This window comes from Mustela erminea, chromosome 14 (genome assembly GCF_009829155.1).
Source record: "Mustela erminea isolate mMusErm1 chromosome 14, mMusErm1.Pri, whole genome shotgun sequence".
NCBI classification, from domain to species: Eukaryota; Metazoa; Chordata; class Mammalia; order Carnivora; family Mustelidae; genus Mustela; species Mustela erminea.
Window position 1 is genome coordinate 84,535,421 of NC_045627.1, and position 22,765 is coordinate 84,558,185.

Genomic DNA, 22,765 nt, shown 5'->3' on the forward strand with positions numbered 1-22,765 from the left:
CCAATTTTAGGCAAGTGGCAGAGGCAGGCTATTTAAGCACAGAACTTATTTTTCCTCCAGCCTGAAGGGCTCCCTGCTTTGAGGGTCCTGGCACGTCTGGGCGACCCTGCATCAGGCTCTGTGCTGTTTGAGCCTCACTCCACCCGCCTGCGCAGTCAGCCCTGGAAGGGGCGAGGGGTAGCTGGTCACGGCACCCAGCCTCCCCGCTTCTCCGGAGAACTGACCTTTGCCTGTGGGACGATGCCCTCCCCTAGACCAGGGCCAGTGTTGGAGGCACTCCACAGAGTGAACACTAGACCGGCCTCCTGACTCCAGGCCCCAACATGGGATGCGGTTCCCGCACCAGAGCTCCCCTCCACGGCTGCGGGATCAGGTGGAGGCAAGTCTTCCGCAGAGACCACATCCTACCCTCGCTCCGTCCCCTGCCCCGCCCGCTCCCTTCACTCCTCTCCTGAGAACTCTTTTCCAATAAACCACTCGAATGAGCATCACTATTTCAGGCTCTGCTTCAGAGAACCTACACTGAGACCAGCTTTAAGTCCCAGACAATTCCTGAGCACACCCTCTGAATGATGCCCCACCCCAGACACGGGTAACAAGAAGCCCCTGCCTCCTTCTTGGGGGTTCTGCTCCTTGGATGTACTGTCGACATGGCCAGAGCCTAGGGAAACCAACGTCAGTAGTTCCCAGGGTGGGTCCGGAGGCATATCCGTCTCATTGCTAGGTGGGCAAGCCCAAGGGATTCTGCCAGCGCATACATTTCAGAAATTCTGGCCTCAAAGTTAAAAGGATCTCTGCGCTGCTCTTTGTCTTTCATATTCAAATAGGTTGTGGGACCAAGAGGCAGCCATTTTCCACCTCTAGCACTGTGGGCTTTGGGGCTGGAGAAGTCTTTGTTGTGGGGGCTGTTGTGTGGGCTGTCCTGAGCACACAGAATGTCCCAGCACCCCCGGCCTCCACCTACTCAATCCCCAGTCCAATTTATGGAGACCAAACAATGCCTCAGACATTGCCAGATGCCCCCCGCCCCGGGGCAGGGGTCGGTGTTGAGAACCATTGGCCTAGGGGACATCATCTTCCACAGCTCGTTTTGGTTTTTTCCCCTTCTGTTCTGCTTTTGGCTTTGTTTCGTTTTTTAAACATCTCTTAGAACTACAATTCTGCAGAACAGAATTTAGAAAATAGCTCGTCGAAACCAACCTCCATTTCAGAGTTGAAGGACCTAAGGTCCTGAAAGGGGACAAGGTCTACCCCACCAAAAACAGCAAAGCCCATAACAACTCTGGAACCCAAACCCAAGGCCCTTGATCCAAGGCCGGTACCTGGTTCTGCTTCGTCGGGGGAGTAAAACTTCCTGAGGGCCCCACAAGGCAGCATGGATGGAGCCCACAGGGAGGGTCCAGTGTAACACCTGACCAGGCCCCCTCTTTGGCTGTGTCATCTCTATTTTCCCAAAGATCCAATCCGTTTATCCGTTTCCAAAAACAGAGTTGGCTCATTTTGTTTTGCTGAGGATGCTTCTGGGACATACCTTCCCACCGGTACGGAGAAATCCTGATGAGCACTTGGGAGAGGCCATCGAGGGAAAGGTCCAGAGCCCGGAGAGAGCAGCTCCCAAGCCCATTCAGAGCTGACCGAGGCTACAGATTCCTTTGTCCAGACCCATTTCACTCCTGACCTCCGCGCGGGCACATCGCTGCCGTGCCAGGCCACGGGTGCATACCTACAGTTTTGTATTCTGGCCCAGAGGAGCATCTCACAAGTTTTCAATTATGAGAAAGCTTTAACTCAAATCCCAGGAGGAGAAAACTCATTAATGTATTCAATCTGGCTTCTCTTGCTTTTTTCTCGATTTTGAAAATTATCATGCTTATATGCGTCCCCCTGCCAACCCCAGCTGCCCACCTCCCACCCCCCCCAACCAAGACCATTCTTCTCAAAAACAGCAGGGCTTTCCCTAACTTACCTTAGAAATTAAGTCTCAGGAAAAGCCGGCATCTAATTCATTTCACATGCTAAATTTTTACAATCAAAAAGCAAAATCTCAACTGTGCAGCTTTAAAAACATCTGTGTTTTTCTTTTGACTTTTGGGGATAATTATCCCAGCTCATATTGTGATTGCTAATTACTAAGCTAAACTAACCTGCTGAAGGGCTGGGGACGGGAGGCGGGGGCAGGAGTTCTTTTCAAAGCACTCTCCATCGAAGCATTAAATCATCTGAAAGTGGAAACAGAAAAAGCAGTGGTATCAGGAGCTCCTCCCCTGCCCTCCAGGATGCGCTGATGTCGGACCCTGCAGGACTCTCTCACCGGGGATTCCCAATCTGGGGCTGGGGCAGGGGTAGGGGACTCGGTGGGGGGATTTAATTTAATCAAACCTCTGGCTATGAATTCATTTTTCAGGAACAAATCATTAATTTGACTGAGAAGCTTTACTTTTACAGAAACCAGACAAAACCAGGATTCCAAAAACTCAACGAAGCCTATTTTGTGTTGAACCAAGAACCGAAAACAAAATGTTTATTATTTTTTTTAAAAAAACTGACTTACAGCCAATGAGGGCATCGGGTAAAAGATGAACATCGAGTGAAGCTATGTGAACCGGAAAGGAGACTCTCTTTGCTTACAAGTGCAGCATCTGGACAAAACCTTCACTCTGGCCATTGGGCCTCCTGCGGAGTCCCCACCACATACCAAGTACTAGGGTCACAGGGTAAGAAGACAAGAGCGCTCCCGGCCCTCATAGAGCTCAGAATCTGCTGGAAGGAATCTAGGGAAGAAAGCAGGTGATTCTGAGCCAGGCCAGTAAGGACAAGTGTCCTTGACACTAAGAGGACCCCCTGCCCCCCGTTCCTGAGCAGAGAGAGGGGAGGCTGAGGAGGGTAAGCCGAGCCAGGGGTGTGGGTCAGAGCCAGCCCAGGAAGAGAAGGGAGGCGCTGTAAGATTGGTGCAGACAGAAAGCAGCCCGTGACAAGGGTCCGCCAGGGGCAACGGAGAGGTGAGCACAGCCCAGACCACCAGGGCACTGGATTCTGCCCCAAAGAGCCGGGCCTTTGCCCTGACAGTGCTGGGGAGCCAGTGAAGGCCCTAGACAGACGCATGACCAGATCGCAGTCCCACTTGGTATCCAGGTACTCTCCAAAATGAACTGGGCTGGAAACTTGTAATTCCAACATCGTGAGCCCTGATTCCCGCTGGGCTGTACAGGCTCAAGAAGATCCAGCCCCGTAATGAATCCCTGGGTCTGGGCAGGGTCTGAGGCTCCAGCCCCAGAGGGGAATCTCACCGCAGAGGGCAGCGGGGCTCTGAAAGCCAGCACCTTCTGGGCAGTCCCGAATTTCTATCTCTGCAGCAAGCCCTCTCCCCAGGGGAAGAAGGGGCCCCCTGACCTGGGGACCAGGACATGCTGGTGATTCCACGGCCACAACAGGAGACCAAGGACCGCTGGGCAACTTCACACAGGTGACAAAGAAGAAATCAAATGAAATCATGAATGCTTCCAAGAACCCCGTCCTCATCCAACAAGGGAAAGGAATCCTTCGTACGGCTCAGACGCTTCTGGAGGAAATGACAATGGGAGAAGAGAAGACGAGGTAAGCACTGCTTAGCTTCAGGGGGCCTGGAGCCCTCCTTCGGCTCAGGTCAGGATCCCGGGGTCCCGGGATCCAGCCCCACTGGACTCCCTGCTCAGCAGGGAGCCTGCTTCTCCCTCTCCCTCTGCCTCTCTCCCCGCTCACGCTCTGTCTCTCAAATACATAAATAAAATCTCTAAAAAAGAAAAAAAAAAAAGATTGCTTCGCTTGAGGGGCAGGTGCCTGCAGAGGGAAGGCGGAGGGATTACAGAGCGAACAGCTCGAGCAGGAATTTGAGGAAGCTCCGCGCTGCTGGACCAACTTCCCCTTGTGTGACCATGTGTGACCCCAATAAAACCTTGTAAACATCTTTCTTAACACTCGTGGGGTCTCATGCGCGCTGGCGTGCTGCCCGTGGGCCCCGAGGGGCGGCCTGGGGCTCATGGGGGTCCAGCTGCACGGGAGTCACACGGACGTTTCTCCTCACGCCCTCCCAACATGCCTGCGAAATCACGTCAGCGACCCCACAGCTCCACGGGGTTGGGAAATGGGCCGCCGCTGTCCCGCCGGAGCCCCGGACGGCCACGGAGCCGCTGGGACGGAGGCGAGCAGAGTGTATGGGCTGCGAGATAAATGCTGCTGTCGCTAAACCAGCCCTGTGAGAGCAGCTGTGAAACAAGGACACGACTGGGGACGGCCCTGCTGGCCTCCCGGCCGGAGGGCACACGTGGGAAAGGCCGGGACAGATGGCAGCCCAGGCCCCCAGCCCAGAAAAGAGGAGAACAAGTCAGAGGGAGGAGGACAGGTGGCTTCCTGGGTCTGGCCCTGGAAAGGTGAGCTCAGGCGCCTGGAGGAGGCCTCACAGCCAGATGGACAGACTCCCTCAGGACGCCAGACCCCAGGATGCCAGAGCTGTCCTCAGCCCCCAACGCCCAGGAGGTTCCATCTCCTGACAGGCCAGCGTCCCCAGGGGATGAGACACTTGCCATGCTGTGACACCCAAGACAGCCTTGTGGGCACGCGCTGGACTTCTCTCCCATGGTGGGTCCCAGACCTGAGGAAACCAGATGTCAGCCAGGAAGGAGGGCCAGCGCCCAGCCCTGCCTTCCCGGGGTCAGGAGTGTCCTGCACCGGGCGCTGTGACTCGCCTGCCCTTGTTTGTGAGGAGCCTGGCAGGCTCTGACTTGGGGAACAGCCCTCCGGGTGAGCTCCTGCCTCGGTGCGGCTGCTAGTAAAGGGTGGTCCGGTGGCCCAAGCCAGGGCACTCTGAGCTTTCTTCCCGGATTTGGGAAACTAGGCAGCTTTCCCGCTATGCCATCCCATCTGCAAGCTATCTGGTATCCTTCCAGAACATTCCTTCTCTGCTTACGCCAGTCGGAATGTCCGTTGCTAACAGTGGAGGAAGCCTGACTGACCTCGAGAAGCAGCCTGAGGCCTCGCCAGTGGAACCACAAACCAGGTCACCGCCATTGCCAAAGTGCCACCTCTACTTGTCTCACTTCAGGAAGACCCAGAGGATCCCTCCCAAGGCCTCTCAGCCTGGGCCGCTTTGCCGAAAGGAGAGGAAACACAAAGGAAATGGGGTGAAGGCAGAAAAGGAGGCTTAGGTGGGAATCCCTCAGGCTACCTCGCGTGAGGCCAGGCACAGCACATTACCTGGTCACTGCGAGGCCAGCTCTGTTACCCCCACAGACGGGCCTCAAGGTTCCCTGCTAATCAGAGGTGAAGCCACACTCAAGCCCAGTCCCGGCCCTGCTCCGTTCCCTGCCCGGAACCCCTGACACCAGAGAGACTCCCTCCAGACCATGAATTAAGTTCATTTGTTCATGTGTTTCCCAGCCCCACAGAGGGCCAGGAGCTGGGCCCGGAGATGAGCATCGCGGCTCCTGCCCTCCAGGTTAGAAGGAGCAGGGAGCGAGCATTCAGTGCCCTCCCGGTCCCTGTGCTGTGGACCTTCTCTCCCCTAATCCTCCCACAGCCTGAGGGCAGAATTTCGTCTCCACCTGATGCTCGAGGCATCAGAGTAATCTGCCTGGGGTCACCCCGCTGGAACATGGCAGCACCAGGATTCCACTCCAAAGGCACCTTCTCGCCACCACCTCCTTCCAGTACAGAACAGGTGGCCCTCAGTGCGCCCAACGCAGGAAAGGAGAGGTGGGGACCCCAGGACCCCAGGACCAGAAGGCAGGAGGACTGGAATGCAGCTGAGCAGGGGAACCGAAGGGTTGGAGAGCTGGATCCGTGCTGTGGGAAGTCTTCACACACTCACACTCACGCCACACACTCATACGTACACTCACATGCACACTCTCACACGCATCCTCACACACACACACTCACGTGCACACACGCACACACTCACGCGCACACACTCACACGCATCCTCACACTCCCATGCACACTCACCACCTCGACAGTGGCAGGCTCCTTCTCCCAGAGCCACAGAGGGAGACCCTCCCAGGGAGGGCCTGTGCCAAGGCCACTGCTCCAGCGGGGGACACCCACAGGACCTGTGCCAGAGTTGCCGGCCAGGCTGCTGCCGGGAAAGGCGGCCGCAGAGCCACAGCGCCTGTGGAATGCCGAGCGCGCAGACGAGTGTGGTCACTCGGCTCTGCCCGGCATCTGCTGCTTTCCCTCCCTCTCCTTTTTCCCTCATCCCAAGGTTTAATTCCAAGAGGGATCCCCAAACCCAGTGTGGCCGCTGCTCCTGCTCTGGGAGCCGAGATAAAGCGGCCAGTAGAATCGAAGGGAGCTGGCCCCAGGGTTCTCGCCCCCCCCCCATCGTCTCGGGGCGCGTGCGGTCCCGGCAGCCCAGGGCTCACTCCCAGCCCTGTCACCTTTGTCCCAGTTTTCTTGCCTCCAAATTGGACTTTCCAGAGCAGAACACTTCCCCGACACCCGACTCCCTGGGCACGAGGCTGGTGTGTTTGCTGTGGGATTTTTGATACGGGTTAGAAACCAAATGTCCAGCTCAGCAGTCTGAAAACCTGGTCAGCTGCAGGAGACGTTTGGTCAACATTTTTTATTCCTGTACGGGGTCGGGCTGGGTGGGAGCCCAGGCCTACATTTAATTCATTCTGTCCCCGTATCTGCTCACTGAGACTGATACACAGGTGCCTGGGGGGTTGAAGGAAAGGTTCCGATGTCGGGGGTGCTTAGAGCCCCTCTGCCACAAAGCGCACGCAGCCCCTCGGGGACAGCCCATCCGTGCTCAGCACATCAGAAGCAAGTCGCCCATTTTACAGAAGAGGAGATCAGGGTTAAGCGGGAGGAAGTGGCAGCTGGAATAACACCGGATAGGCTCCACGTCGGCCTGCGTGATGGGGGGTCTCATTCCGGTTCCCCAGGTTCCCAGACTCCCCTCCAGGCCTGAGTGCTGACGTTCTAGCCCCCAGGGTCGGGCCGCAGACAGCCACGTGCTCTGTCCCTGATGGCCAAAGGCTCACATTCCCACCCAGCTCTGTGGGCCGCAGGCTACGATGACAGCCCAGGACTTGGGGTCCCACCCATGGCCCCCTAAATCCGTGCTGGGCTACAGGAGGGACAATGACAACCAGGAGCACATTCAGATGGGACTGGAGAGGGGCAGAATGGGAAGGAGCTCAAATCTCGTCATACTTAAAGCCAGCATTCCCTGAGCCCCAACCCCCGCCCCCGGGGGACAAGACTGCTGCAGCCACGTTGGGGGACTTGACTCCTGACAAACCCCGATGGGGAGGGTCCTCGGTCCCCACGCCCAGGAGGCTCCACCCTGGTGGTATCCATAGCTCTGCCGGCGCAGAGGCCCCCGGGCTAACTCTCGGGGGCCAGCAGGGTCCCGCTCTCTGACCCGGGTGCCCTAGGCCCCCGCTGCCAGGCAGGTTAGCCACCGCCACCTAAGAAGCTGGACCTCCGTGTCACCTCAAATTTCATTTTATCTTTTTCTTTTTATTTAAATTCAGTTCATTAACACATAGTGTATTATTAGTTTCAGGGGTCGAGGTCGGTGACTCATCAGCCGCACGGAAGACCCGGCGCTCACTCCACCACGTGCCCTCCTTCCTGCCCGTGCCCCAGCCGCCCCATCCCCCTACCCCTCGCCCCACAGCAGCCTCAGTTTGTCCCCTAGAGTGGAGCCTTTTATGGTTTGTCCCCGTCTGATGTTGTCTTCCTTTCTTCCCCCCCGCCTCAGAGTTCATTCTGGATGCACACTCCCCCAGCCCTGGTGCAAGCCTCACTCTTCAACCCGGGAGAAGTTACAGACCCTTCACAACACTGCACACTTGTGAACGCCATTTCTAAAAATAGAGCCAGCCTCCCATTTATAGTTCCCATATTATATGTCACAGCGGCGCGCTGCTCTGTGTTACATGTGAGCGGGGGGTGGGGGGCGGGGGACTTGCCAGAGTGTCCCCTCCCAGAGGAAGAGCGAGTCTGGAATCAAAGGTCCAGAAACACCCACTTCAGGAACGCGCTGGGTTGCAGGACTGAGACCTGGGCACTCCCCGGGGGTGGGGGGAGAGGGGACCTGCGGCCCCCCCCCCAATGACACAGTGGGGGGTCACAGGGCTAAAGTCCTCCTTAATAACACCCAAAGGAGTTCTTTAACCAGATCCTTATAAACCGGCCAAGGGATTAGTTCGAAGAAACAACGCTGATAACACTGGTGACAGCAAGGAAGAGGGAACGCGGTTCTCCGCGCGCCATCGGGCCACGTGCACTCCCATAGTCGTGTAACACGTCATCTAATGTAGCGCTCGCAGCCGCTGGTAGGCACCCCACGACCCCCATTCTGGTTGAGTCTTAGCGGCCAGATGCACGGCCGCGTGGCTTGGGGGCAGTGCAGCAGGCAAACTCCCTAGCCTGGTGACCGCCAGGTCAGACCTGGAACGTGCCAAGAGCGTCTCCCGAGAATCCCCTTGCCTGGAAGCATGCAGCAACCTTCAAATACGGCTGCCCAGCCCCGTTGTCAGAGGCCTGGCCTCTAGGAAGCTTTCGGCCATAAGCTGGTTCAGATGCTCCTTTTATGGCTGATTTTCTAGAGCCCACGCTACTGTGCCTCATGCTTCTGGTGGCAGAGCCGTCATTTCCCGGCATCCAGGTTTGTGCGTGAATCACGAATTCCCGACAGCGCAGGAGGCTGGGGCCTGTGTCCTCGGTGTTTCTGTGGCTCTGGTTCTTGTGCTCCTGTTCTAGCTGCTGCACAGAACCGTGTGGGGCTGAGCCCAGGACCCTGCTTCTTCCTTAGTACAGAAGGTATTCTTTGTATCTCTCCTGGCATATGCATTTATTGCCCCTCCTGGCTTTTTGACAATTTGCAAACAATTTTTTTTTACCACTTTCCGAGATGCCTTTTCTGGATCCTCAGACCTGGAGCCCGGTTGTTGGATCTCCACAGTCCTCTCCCTCTGGGAGGGATGTTTATCTACCTGCGAGAAAGAAACCACCTTGCCTTTCCAGGTCTCACCTTGTGCTGGGGGAACAGCCCCACAACATTTTAACCTTCTAGAAGCCACCTCTGGACACATGGTGAAATACACTTCCTTCAACCCGATAACATTTAAGCTGGCAAATTCCTGGCAAGCTGAGATACCCCTCCCGGAAGAAGAGCGCAGTGTCTCAGTCATGACCTCTCAAACGGGGAAACTCTGGTGCAGCCACATTATGGAAATTAAACCCACCTTTCCGTGCGTCAGGGAGGTAACTCAATAGCCCAGAAATCCTCCTTTTTCCAGGAGAAAATGCAATTAGGCAGATTTTGATTACATATGAAATTCTAAAATGGTCCTGCAGCCTTTTTCTCCCTTTTTAAAAGATATAAGCAAATGAGGGCTCTTCGCACCTGGCAGCAGAGCAGGGAGAAGCCTAGAATCTTAACACCATCCAGGCCTGTGAAGGTCAGCACTGGGGGGAGGGGAGGCCAGGAGAATCAGGATTCTGCTGGCGTCTGCCAGTGGGATCCAAATTTCAATCTGGAAACAGTTGACCTTGAGACACTTTAAGGAATAAGGCAACGTGGAGCTGAGAAACGGCTCTGTCACCATTACAAAGACCTCCCTTTGCACCCCAGTGGAAAGATGGGGGAGTGGCAGTTTAAGGACCAAGACCTCCAAACCTGCCCAGTTTTGTTCACTGCATCTGCTTCCAGAAGACCTTCCAGGAGCCCTATGCCATCTCCAAATAGGCTTTGTCCATTCTTGTCACTACAGCAGAGCGTTTTCTCAGTGCAGCCTTCCCCGGGGCGACCTATTCTTTGGAAGGAACAAAGTGCTTGCTGAGCACTTACTCTGTCTGATTCTTTCCGTACAACTACCCTTAACACATCACAGAAAATAAACTGGGGCGTGCTGGAGCGACCTGGACAAGTCCATGTGGCTAGGAAGCCTGCTGAAGGCAGGATTCAAACCAAATCTTTGTGGCAAAGCCTCTGTTCTTTCCCCCATACTTTGCTCCCTCCCAAGAAAAGACTAAGCGGGGATCACAACAAAGGAATGACTGACTCTCTAATGGTGGGACTTTCACACTGGCCTTTGTGTCCCAACAGGCTACAAAGCAGTGCAGGTCTGCTCAGGTGACACCAGCATGTCTGCGGGACACCCGTGGTGCTGGGCCCAGGCTGTCTCTTCTGAGAGGGGTGGTGAGAAGTGTCTCCTAAAGGAACAACCGCACAGCTTTGCAGTTTGCAAAACAGGCTCCTGCTCCTCTGCCCACGGAATTCTCACAAGAACATTGAGGGGGGATTGTCATGCCTACTTTGTAGATGAGAAAACTCAAGTGCACAAAGAAAACAATGATATCTTGATGCGAAAGACCTCATACTCCTTGTCTGCTTCAGCATAACCCAAAAAAGTGGTTTTTTGACTTAAAGTTCTCTCCAGTACCACTTCTGACTTCATCAGATGATTTATGTTTCCAAAAGCATATTTTAATGTTTACAAGACTGACTGATTTTTAACTCCCCAGGACTCAGCACCAGACATCAAAAACTGTGTTTTTATAAAATAGAAGGAGAAAGATGGAAAGGATCCACTTACATTTTAAAGGTTTGTTGTGGGTTGTTTTTTTTTTTCCTCTGCAGCCAAGCACAAAAAGTTGAAGGGAATCTGTTAACATATTGATTGCTTTGAGCACTATTTTAAATTAGCTTTCCGTTCCCCTCCATATGCTTTTCCATTAAATTTAAATAAATTAAAGTTCACATTTCTGGAAGAGATATGCTGGGTCCTTCTCAGGATTTGAGATGAATTTATCAGCCAGGTTCACGCTGTCAGATATCCAGCAGCAGCCCTTGGGGATGGCACCGGGTCGGGGCTCCTGGAGCCCACTTGGAGTCTCTCAGGAACACGCTATGGGACTCCGACATCACCCCTGCCCCTTGTGGGACCAGCCTGGCTGCTGTCACCACACACTGACCCAGAGAGGGTTTCAGGCACCGCTTGCCAACTGTTGAGCCTGTGTAGCCACAAAGGATCATTGTTTCTGTCTGCTCCCGCTACTGAGACACACAGTGGCCATTGGGCTCTTCTGGGGCACCTCGCTGCTCCCTCCCCACCGTCATCCCAGGCCTGTGGCAGCCACACCTTCACCCCCAACGATCACGCACAACAGATGAATTGCAATAGTTAAGAAATAATAATTAATACTACACTCTTATGACTCTTTTCATTGCATGTCAGAAACCGTGCTTGGGTTAGCTTTGTGGATGTGGAAAAATCATTTTCCCTCTATCCTTCTAGGTTCTTCACTGAGCTCCCCCTCTTATAAGCAAAACGGGTGAATGGGAGAAAATCAAACAGAAGCTTAGTAACATGTATACCTCCTGCATACACGGAAGAAACCCGATGAAACTGAGTCACTCTCCAGAATGGCCCAAGCCAATCCCTTAAATGCCATCTCCAGCCAAAGGCAGAAGAAGTTAGGTCTGGGAGGGGGTGGCCGGTTAAGGAGGTTATCAGGAGAAACACAGTAAACAAGGCTAAGGTTGTTGGCAGATATAAGTCCTTGCCCTCCACGTGGGTAAGAGCTGCTAGAGGTTCAGCCATGCTCCCTTCCTGGTGCAGAGAAGGAGACAGACAGTCCTACACAGGCAGCTGTCCCTTATACATGGAGACTAGTGTCTCCTACAGGCAGCTGTCCTTTATACATGGAGACTAGTGTCTCCTACAAAAGGGCAATGTCCATTCAGTTTTCAGAGCTACTTCTTAAAAGAAATCAGCCTAAAATTATCCTTGTGCCAAAGAGACATATTTGGGGATGACATATCCTGCTCCCCTTCAGTGAAACAGCGTCTTGCATAAGGTGAAGGTCAGAGCTGGCTTCTGGCTTGACTATACCCAAGGATTCATTCAGGGTCCATCTGTTTGTCTGTCTCTTCCTCTTCCCTCTGTTTCTCTTTACGGGTGTGGCCCCCTCCCCCATGCAGATAGGCAGTGGGGGTCAGGACACCTCTGTGGTTCCCCCTTAATGGTGGGGCTCCAGCAGGCTGTTTTGAGACCGAGGCCACACTTCCCCAGAGTCTCTGTGTGTCCTGGACAGAGAAGGCCTCCAGTTCTCACAGAAGGCTCTGAAACACAGAAACAATTGCCCAGCCACCTCTGAGGACTTATGTGGGACCCCGGAGCCTGGGAGTAAGAACTTGAACCAAGTCAACCATTGCAGCAACACCTCTTCAAACATCCTCAGTGATGAACTTGGGGGAGGGGTCCATAAAAAGGGGTCTGAGGAAGAGGAGCGACAGTGACATTCTGAGAGAAACCACCAAAACTGAAGGAGGTGACACACACAGAGGGAGGCTGACCTGCCAGTTCCCTGACCCAGCGGGGTCTTGCACTCTGGGAGGAGAAATCCACGGTAGAGCGGAACAGGCCCCTGCCCCAGGCACCAGCAGCCCCGTTGATGGAAGGCCTCTCAAGAGCTGGCATTGAGATGTGGACCATGACAAGGCAGAGAAGGAGCCAAGGCACCAGCTCAGCTGGGGTGAGGGGGTGGGCAGTGGGGATGTGGGCAGAGTTAGCCGCTGTCTGAGAGCAGCAGCACACCGCGGGCAGCAGACAGGTGAACGCGGCAGATTCCGGAGAAGGAGGGTCCGCAGGGCAGGACATCACACCTCTGGGGACACAAGGGGACCTCAACCCCACAATGGCCACTCCCAGAGGGAAGAGGTAGCTAGGAAGATCCCAGGCAAGACGAGCTCTGGTGTGAATGCAGGGTGGAGAAATCCACGCCGAGAGTTGTGGTTTTGCAGCAAACGTGACTCATTTTCACCAGGAGGTGAAATTCTTTTCAGACAGACTCAAAATAGTATTTTAGGCTCATCTGGCAATATATCTAGTATAACTGGCATGCATGGTTTTTCTAAATATAAGGGTTGTATTTCTAATGTTTCATACAAAGGCGTGTGCGCACGTTCGGCAGATGAAAGGTCTCCACTCCCAGCGCCCGCCCCCCAACACCACTTGGCCGACCCTGGGAGACCACCATAGGAGGCTGAGGTTTAAGCTCTGGTGTCTCCATCGGGTACATGGTCTACTCTGCTTGGGAAGGAAGAAAGGAGGAAAAGGAAGGAAAGATGTTACTACAAGACTTTTCCCCCAAAATCATTTACAGCATAATCTTTAAATCCTTGGTTCTAGCACAGGGACCATTTTTATTTTTCTAGCTTACATTTTGGTCCTTTTCTACGCACATGTTAATTTTACACATATGTATCTTAAGAGTTATAATCTTTCCATCCACGAGATGATTTTTTTTAAGATTTTATTTATTTATTTGACAGAAAGAGATCACAAGTAGGCAGAGAGGCAGGCAGAGAGAGAGAGAGAGGAGGAAGCAGGCTCCCTGCTGAGCAGAGAGCCCGATGCGGGACTCGATCCCAGGACCCTGAGATCATGACCTGAGCCGAAGGCAGCGGCTTAACCCACTGAGCCACCCAGGCGCCCAAGATGATTTTTTTTTATCTTAACATTTTCTTAACATTTCCCTACATTTCCCCATACAGGTTTGTTTTTTTAAAAAAAATTCAACTGAGTAAATGTGAAGATCTAATTGGCTTTATCAAGCCATTCATGAATGGCGCAGCATCCCACTAGCAACCAGACGGGTGTTCCAAGAAGTTGGTCAAAATGGAAGGTTTTTATAGGCAGGAGGGTGGGGCAGGAACCTCATTAGCAAAAGAAATGATTGTGCCAGGCCAGGACATGTCTTTTAGTCTTTTAGGGGGGAAGGGAACAGCAAGTCTTTTGTCTTTTTTTTAATCTCCTTTTATTTTTTTTTTTTTTTAAGTGATTGCCTCCCTAAAGCTGATCAGGACATTTCAGATGGACTTTGAAAAGGTGGCATTCCTGGAATAGGTTGAAACTGTAATTAGGTCCTGGTAGGCTGCCTCATGGGAGGCAAATGACTCCACTTGGGGCTTTTTTTTTCCTTTTTCTAACAGGGTTGGACGACCAGATACGTTCCATTGAGTAGACATGCCACGATATAACTAAGCTCTTATTTTTGGATTACGGTCGTTTCTGGTTCTCTGTGTTTTGTTTTCCTATTAAATGCACGTGATAATGAGCCTCTTGGCACGTGTGGCATTTGTTCCATTTGATGGTTTTCTTCATATAGAGTTTCAGACGCTGGAATAAGCACTCAAGTTGTCTAAATCTTTGTAGTTCTTGCTTTATCTCCCCATTTTGTTTTCCGAATACACCGCGCCCACGGATCCGTCACGCTGCAGGCATCACCTCAGCCTCAGAGTTAAACCAAAACTGTTCAAAACTACACATTCTTAAATAAGTCCAAACGGTGTCCCGGCTTCATCTCTTTTGTTGGTAGCGATTTGTTCGTACCTCATGAATGATTTCAGTCGTCTTTGCTTGGATATTCTTGGGAGTCTTGTTGTTTTTATAAATTCAAGTGGACTCGGACTTGGATATTATTATATTGTGTTAATTATGCTATATTTGTTATTTACAATATTATATGTTATATTGTGTTGTATTAATTATATTATATTATATTATATTATATTATATTATATTATATTATATTCTTCACCAGTCATATTTTGAAAATCACGTTATTTTCATTTCTGGTGTAAGTATCACCCCAGTGCATTATCCCTTAAATTTCTTTTCTATTGTTGTCATCAACCTGAAGTTTGTAGACCGTCCCTATGGAACTCATCTCTGTCACTGTGGTTGTTTCTACTGCTTGTGAGATGAGCAATTCATCCAGAGAGCTGATAAATACTCTATTTTCTGTTCTGCTCGTTTATCTAAAATTTCGTTTTCTGTATTTAATACTTGAATCTGCCTGGGCTTTAGGAGGTGTATGGTGCTCTGTGGATCCAAGCTCATCTTTTCTTCCAAATAACTATGTTATTAGCCAACACGCTTTAAACACACTACTTCACACTACTTCCTTAGCACTTACTTCGGAAAGTGGACTTTATCGATGCGAACACTTTCCATCCTCCATTTCTCTGGGCCCGCGCCAGCTCTGAGGTTTCAGTAATTTTGCCTGATAGCATGCTCTCGGCACGGCAGCCTCAGCTCACACCTCCTCTCTACCCCTCACTTTGTTGCTCTTAATTTCAAGAACATTCTTTGAAAGTCTTGCTTATTCCTGTTTTTCAGAGAAGACTTCAAAGCCTATTGATTTTAAAACATCTTTTGGGGATTTTGATTGGAATTGCGTTGAATCCATACATTAGCTTGGGAGAAGATAGACATCTATTCAATATTTTATCTTGCTGACCAAGAGCATAGCTTACCTGTCTATCCCATAAAGTCCCTTTTAAAATTAGCCTGAGTAATTCAGTTTGAAGGGCTGTGTTCCAGTTCCAGCTCGGCCTCTCTCTGGTGCCAGAATTCCAGCAAGTGCTCCTTTCCCCACCCTGACAATGAGGGGTTGCACGGGTTAATTGTTTAGAGAAGCAGCAAATGCTGGTTTCTTCTCTCTCACCGCCTGCTGCTCAGGTCAGGGATAGGTTGGTCTTCCTTCTTCCAAAGAGTTCTTCTTATCTGCCCTGTTGGTCACACTCCCTCTGCCACTGGAGATACCCCTTTCATCCTGCCCCATCTACCTCATATCCAAGTGACAATGACACAGTGTCATTGGACACCGGATGACCCTGACCCCTTGCCTGCGATGATCTGAATCTCAGCCTCCGACTGCCATCACCACCCTCAAACTACGTGGCCTCCAAAAACACAAATTTCTACCGCCTTCCATCTTTTCAGCCTGCTAGCTTACAGGATGCCACGCTCAGTGCTCTGTGACCCTGTGGAGACCCCCTAACCACTGACCCCTTCATTGTCTCACTACCCAAGTGGTCCCCCCATATTCACTCGCCTTGCTCATACCAGGTCAAGTCTACAATCTTGACGGACGGCTAGAGGCTGCCAGGGCCACGCGACAGCCCCTTGGCCCCCACCCCCCATGCTCCACGCACCCATTGCTTCTCCCTGCGAGCACCCCCAACCAGGGCCTCAGCCTGACCCTCGTGGGCCCTTCCTCCCTGCTATGGACTGAATTTTGTCTTCCCCACATTCATATGTTGGAGCTCCAACCTTCAGTGTGAATGCACTTGGAGAAAGGGCTTTTAGGAGCTAATTACGGATTATTATAGTTGTAAGGGTGAAATTCTAATCTGATAGGACTGGGGCCCTTATACAAGGAAGGGAGAGCTCTCTCGCTCTCTCCATGTGCATACACTGGGGAAAGGTCATAGAAGCACACAGCAAGAAGGTGGCATCTACAAGCCAGGAAGTGGGATCTCACGACAAACTAATCTGCCAACATTTTGACCTTGGACTTCAGCCTCCAAAACTGTGAGTTCTGTCACTGAAGCCACTAAGTCTGTGATGTCATGTTACGACAGACAGTTCAACCAGACTTACACACTCCCTACGAAAATATTAAAAATTATTTTATGACTGTATAGTTATCAAGATAGACATACAAATATTATATATTAAAACATTTTCTTTAACTATAAAGTTCATTTTTTCCCTTCTAATAAAAAAAAAAAATGGAACCATTTTCATGAGCCCCAGAAGGATCTCAGGTCTTGGGCGTTGCGTCTATGAAGGCTGATGGACCAGATGGTGCAACCCAGGGTTTCTCTGGGGCCACAGCAGGGTGCTCAGCTGCAAGGAGGCTGTCCTCTCTGCCCCCCAGGAGCAGCCCCAGCTAAGGATGGGTCGGGGTCAGCGGGAGTAGATGGCCCCCACGTCCCTGCCTTTGGGAGGGAATATTCTGAAGCGTTCCGCGTGCTCTTGTAGAAGTCCGCAGTGAGGGTGAGCCCCTGTTGCCCATGGTGGAAACCTGCAGTCAGGGAGCCTTCACCGAGCCGGCTTGCTTCCCATCCTCGCCTGGCTTCCCCCACCCCACCCGCACCTCTTAGTATCACCCCCCAAATAAACACGAGCTTTACTTGCTCTCAAATCCTTGGCTTCAAGGTCTGCTTTGGAGGAACCCAGTCTTAGAGGCAAACATTCTCTTGCAAACACAGTGCAACTCTCTTAACCAACTTCTACTTAGCAAGGCTCTGCAGTAGCGCCCCTCTGCTCTCCCCCTGGACAAGGGGGCCCGATGTTGTCAACACACGACTGCGCTGGGTGGGAGGGGACGCCTTCGGGTCCCTCGGCCACCTCTGCTCCCACGCGTCCAGCCCTGAATTTGCCCGGAGTGGAGGTGATGGTCCCAGACCTGTCTGCGCCAGTTTTGTTATTGCGGTGCCATCGCCATATTAAATGTGATACGAGCTAATGAAATATGAATGTAAAAAGAGAGTTGCTGCTTCTACGGCAGTGAAGCTGAGTACACGGGCGAGACCACATAAAGACAAGGTGTTAAAAAGCCTCCCGATCCGACCAGAGGTAGGCCGCCATCCGTAAGAGACTGGAAAACATGGTAAAAACCTGGAAGGCGTCTGAGCCACATTGCTGCGCAATAGTGAATTTCTCTTCCTGCCGAGAAGTCAAGTGTCACTGGACATAGGAGATGTTGCGCTTCGGTGTGGTAGAGAGCCAGGGCGGGAGTGGGGGCTGGGTGCGGAAGGTGGGAGGGGTCCTCTGTGTTCCTAGGTCTCCAAACCCATTATCCTCTCTCCCCAGGATCTGGGTCAGGGCAGGATGCATCTCAGGCAAAGACCAGTGTCTAGCTCTAAACCCTTCCCCTCTCCCAGCCTGGAGAATTTTCCCCTCCCCCCTGGTGGTGAAAAACCAGCTCGCAAGTAATCATCAAAACTGTCATTAGGCCATGACCTCAGGCCAGATTCCTCCTCTCCTGCTGAGGCCCAGACTCTGAAGTCCTGCCCCCCTTGGAAGAGGGCGGGAGGACACATAAAGGAGGACCCCAGAGGAGCATCACCACACCCACCTGGTTAACTTTGCTTCCTCGTCCTCCCTTCGTCCAATCTCCCCTAAACCGTGGGGAAGATGTGGGGTTCCTGCCCACCTCCCACCTCCTCTGGGCTCTGCACACAGGTCCCGGGGCCCAGGACACAACCTGAGCCCTATCATCCAGCAAGAGGGTTGGGCCTGCCTGTGCCCAGGATTGCCCTGTGTCTGCCAGACCCGCTCTGGGCACCTGGCCGCGTGCTCGATGGATCCTGCTGGGGAGGCTACCACGCGAGTACGAAAATGCCCTCTGGCTCAGGCCCCCTATGCTCCTGGGGTCTGAACGGACTTCCATTCCAGCGATGGACCTTTTCTTGAATTATCAAGTTCCTCCCTGAAGGCCCTAAGCAGGGACTCTACGTCCCGGGCTCTGACGGCCTGGAATCTGCAGGCACCAAGCAGGGCATGGAGGGAGCAGGACAGGGCGGGAAGAGAAGGCGGTGCTCCTGAGGCCGCTTTCCATTTCCTCCACATTCCGAGCCTTGGGACTGCGGGGCAGTGCGGACTTGGCCCACAGGAGGGGAAAGAGAGGGAGGAGAGAGGGGTAGAACGTGCAGGGGGTGGTGGTGCTCATGGCCACCCGGGTCTGGAGGGGCTCAAACAGCCAGGGCCAGGGCGCCTCCCAACACAGCCTCAGAGATGGCGAGGGACTGACTCTGATGGGCTTCCATCCTAGGTGAAGCTGGGCTAACTCGGGCCCCCTCCCGGTAGCCTGGCAGCTGGGGTGTGCAGTTCCAGGGGCCAGGCAGCTCCGCCCACCCTTCACCCTCAGGCCAGAGCAAGTCTAAAGAGGCCTCTGCTGTCACCTGCCGTCTGCTCCTAGGGGCTTCATCCACAGCCCAGGTATTAAGTTTATCAGCCTCTTTCTCTGAGGTCTGGCTGCCCACCAGCTTGTCAGCTCCATGGGGCGAAGCACCCACCTGCCTCTCTTGTTCTGTGTTCCAGCTGCAGAAACCAGCTGGGCCTCTGCCCGAGGACCTCCGGCGACACCCAGTCGGAGACCCCCCCCCACACACACACTTCTGAGGACTGGAGGAACCCGCTCCCATTTCCGTGTCTGGGGCTGAATCGACCCTTCTGGAAGCCCTGACTGTTTGACCAAATACACAGCACATTTGGAGGCCGCCATGTGGAGATAGTTTGGAACGTTCCCAATGCTGTCATAAAGATTAAAAATTCATCTTGTGAAAAACAAAAGGCAAGTGTAACTCACTGGGAGGTGGGCTCCGTTGCCTGAAAGCTGATGCGGGCGGCCCTCCACGCATCTGCGCTGGGAACACATGGTCCCCGAGAGCCTCTTACCTGAGATACTGCGATCAACGCCCTTTTTTCTGCCCCCCTCCTGCCCCAGAGAACAGGCCCCAGCGGAGACCCGGCTTTTCTCCTTACCTGCGGGGATGCTTTCAACTCTGCGGGCGTGGGAGCAGTTCCTCAAGCCGAATTTTCATTCCAACTGCTCCCCGGTGGCCTCCAAATCCCTGACGGCTGAGCTCACCCGAATAGGTTGGAAAGTTCAGTCTCCTTGGCTTGTGCCCCTCTGTTCCTGTGAGCGGCGACGAGGCCAGAAATCACATGCCTTCAAGGTGATGGACACACCGGGCCGCTTCACACAGTTGATGACGGGAGCGGAGACCGAGGCCAGATTGTCCCACTTTGCACTAAATTCCCAGCAGGGACCCGCGGCCTTTCTCTCACGCAGCCGCCATCAGCCGCTCACTAAAATAATTTTATGACGCTCCTCCGGAAGAGTATTGATCGTTGAGCAAAGCAGAGTGGTTCCGCCACACGGAGATGCGTGACCACGTGCAGGCGGGTGCTCCGGACGCTCATGTGGCTCAGAGTCTCACGCACAGAGAGATCTGTGGTCCCGTTCCCACTCCACGATGGCTGCATATGGAGCAGAGAATATGTGTCCCTGGGCTTGGCCATGTGGTTGTCTTCACCAGGTCCAGCAAACAGCCCAAAATGGGCCCGTGTGGTTGGTGGGGTCCGCCATCTCGCCCCGGGGGTCCTCGTGAGAGAGCATGCTTCAGGAGCTGCTGCTCCTTCAGCCACGTCCCAGAATGAGACACGGAGCAGACCACGTGCCCTGGTGGCTTCCAGGTCAAATGCAATGCCTGACCTACGGGCACACGGAACCCCAGACCGCAGCCCAGCCGGAAAGCTCAGAGCCAGGAGCGCAAAGCCTCCGCCAGCCCCGCTGAGTTGCAGGTGATCCGAAGAGCCACGAATGAGATTGAGCAATTGTTGTTTGAAGCTACTGGATTTGGTGGTGGTTCATTACGCAGCACTCTCGCGGTAGTAGCTGACTGATGCAATAGCCAAGCTCATACAGAGTCATGGAACACACACACACCCACACCCACACCCACACACACACACACACACACACACACACATCCCTTTTCAGTGAATACAAGTGGTCACCATCCCAGGAGACAGGACGCTCCCCGCTGCCGCCACATGGTCCTCTGTCTCCGATGCTTCCAGAGCCGCCGCCGGCTCTGCCTGGTCTTCCCGGGGCCAGCTGCGTCTGTAACATCCACGGCCGTGCCGCTCCGAACGCGGCATTCTTTATCGTGTCAAGTCGCTCTCCCGTCCTTTCTGCCAAGAAAACGGTGCTTTTGAAGCCCTGGCAGCTTGCTATTTTTTCCCCCTTCCTACCCTGGTTGTTGAACGCCTGTCAGACTTGTGACATCCCGTTCTCTCAAGGGGAAAAATTATAGCTGGGATGTGTGCAAATGTGCGGCGTCCACTTCCTTGCTGTTGGCGCCCCTGACGGGCCTGCTTTGCCCACTGTCATCACAGCTGCTCCAGTGACGGCCGCGGACTGGCCCGTTCTGATATCAGAGAGAAGCAGGGGCCCCTGCTCTCCGCCGGTGGCTGGTGGTGGAAGAGAAAGTCAGGGCTGGAAGAGCCCCACCTCCTCCCGTCTCAGAGCCCTCGGCAGGCCGGCTAGGGGACAGGCTTCGCCACTTCCTCACACCGCGGTCCCCTGGGCAGCCTCGGGAGACCCAGAAAGGACCTCCAGCCTCACTGAGAACCCCGAATCAGGCCCCACCCTGCTGGGGCGGACTGGAGACTGTCTACACAGGGGACCACATGCTAGTTCACTTGGGAGTATTTGCGCCAGGCCCAGATAGGGCAGACACCCAGCCAAGGCCGTGCTGCCCCACCCTCACCCCAGGAAGTTCAGCTAGGGCCATCCTGGGAGGTGATTTCAACGGGAGGCTTAAGGGATAGATAAAGGTTTCCAGGTGAATCATGGGGAAAGCAGTTCCAGGGAGAGGGAATGGCGTGTGTGAACAGCATGAAATACGGGAGCGTCCGACATGTTCAGGGAACTGCAAAGAGTCCAGGGTGACTTGACCCCTGGGTGACGAGGGCAGGTTGTGGGAAGGGGCCCAGCTGTCAGCTGAGGCTACACCGCCATGAAGCTTCCTTTGCAGCAGATTAATGGGTTTGGACATTTCCGGTTGGCAATTGGGAGCCATGGGAAGCTTTTGAGTGAAGAGAGAGGCAGGGACAGACTCGGGTCTCATTGGCTCCTCCAGGTGCAGGATGGAGGGTGGATCCGAGATGCGTCAGGAGACAGGAAGGGCAGTCCCCGTCTGGGGTAACTAGACCGAACCCAAGCCCCGGCTGCCCACTTCCCTTTGGTACCAGCTTCTTTCTCGGGCATCCAGCAAAGAGTTTTGGAGCAGAAACACAGGCCAGAGCCTTGGACGTTGGGGGCTACAAGAAGTCAACAGCACAGAACACAGTGTCTGGCCTTCTACAGTCTTCCCTCCACTGGGGAAAGCAGATGTTAAACAAATCGCTACACAATTATCAGCACACCCACCTGAGGGGGGCGGGGGTCAAAGAAGACCGCTGTGCCAGACTGAGGCATCTGCAAGGAACTAGAACATTCCAGACGAGGCCCGGAGGCCGCCTGGGAGCCAGGCAGAGCCATGGGCAGCATGGGCCAGGCGACGACTAGGAAAGAGCTTAGAGAAAGGGACGTGCAGGATAAGGCCAGACTGGGGCAGGGGTGGAGCGTGTCTGGCCTGTGTGAAGGGGGGAGAATGTTCCCGAAGAGTAAGAAAACATCACTGTAGCAGGTGGAACTGTGGTCCCCAAAGTACATGCTCGCCCAGAACCTTAGAAGCTGACCTATTTGGAAGAACGGTCTTTGCAGATGTAGTTAAGGTAAGGATCTCGAGATGAGATCATCCTGGATTAGGTTGGACCCAACATCCAATGAGTGTCCTCATAAGAGACAGAAAAGAGACACAGGGAGCAGCCCGCGTGAACACAGAGGAGAGAGGGAGCCATGCGGCCACAAGCCCAGGGACGCCCTGGGCCACCATAGTCTGGAAGAGGCGAGGAGGACTCTTCCTCTAGAGCTTCCAGAGAGAGGGTGTGGGCCGTGCTGACACCTGACTCAGGGCTCTGGCCTCCAGGACGCTACAGATACAATTCTGCTGTTTGAAGCCAAGCTCATGGCCATTTGTTGTAGCAGTCCTAGGACACCCATGCAGTCATCAAAAGACTTTTCAACCCAGTGGTACACAAGGGGACCAGTGTCACATGCGCAAGTATTCCAGATCTCACCATGGAATATTGATCTGCTGACCTCCCACATCCACCCCCAGACAGCAGGTCTGTGGGTCTGAGGACACTGTGGCTTAAAGAAGGCCCAGCGCCTGCCTAAGGGTGCAGTGGGTGGAGGGCAGAGCTGGCACTGGGCGGGCCTGACTCGCTCACCCCTCCTCACGCAGGGGCAGGCGACTGTGGGCAATGGTGTTGCGTATCCAGCCAGCGGGGGAGCCCAGTGC

The 22,765-nt window shown here is 53.6% G+C and overlaps 1 long non-coding RNA gene across 1 annotated transcript; it reads right to left on the minus strand.

Moving 5' to 3' along the window:
- Positions 1-1,055: 1,055 nt before the first annotated feature.
- LOC116573493 lies at positions 1,056-20,191 on the minus strand. Its single transcript, XR_004278839.1, has 3 exons — positions 19,335-20,191; positions 3,391-3,559; positions 1,056-2,219 (listed from the first exon to the last, which is right to left on the minus strand). It is a non-coding gene; the product is annotated as an uncharacterized LOC116573493 (long non-coding RNA).
- Positions 20,192-22,765: the final 2,574 nt, after the last annotated feature.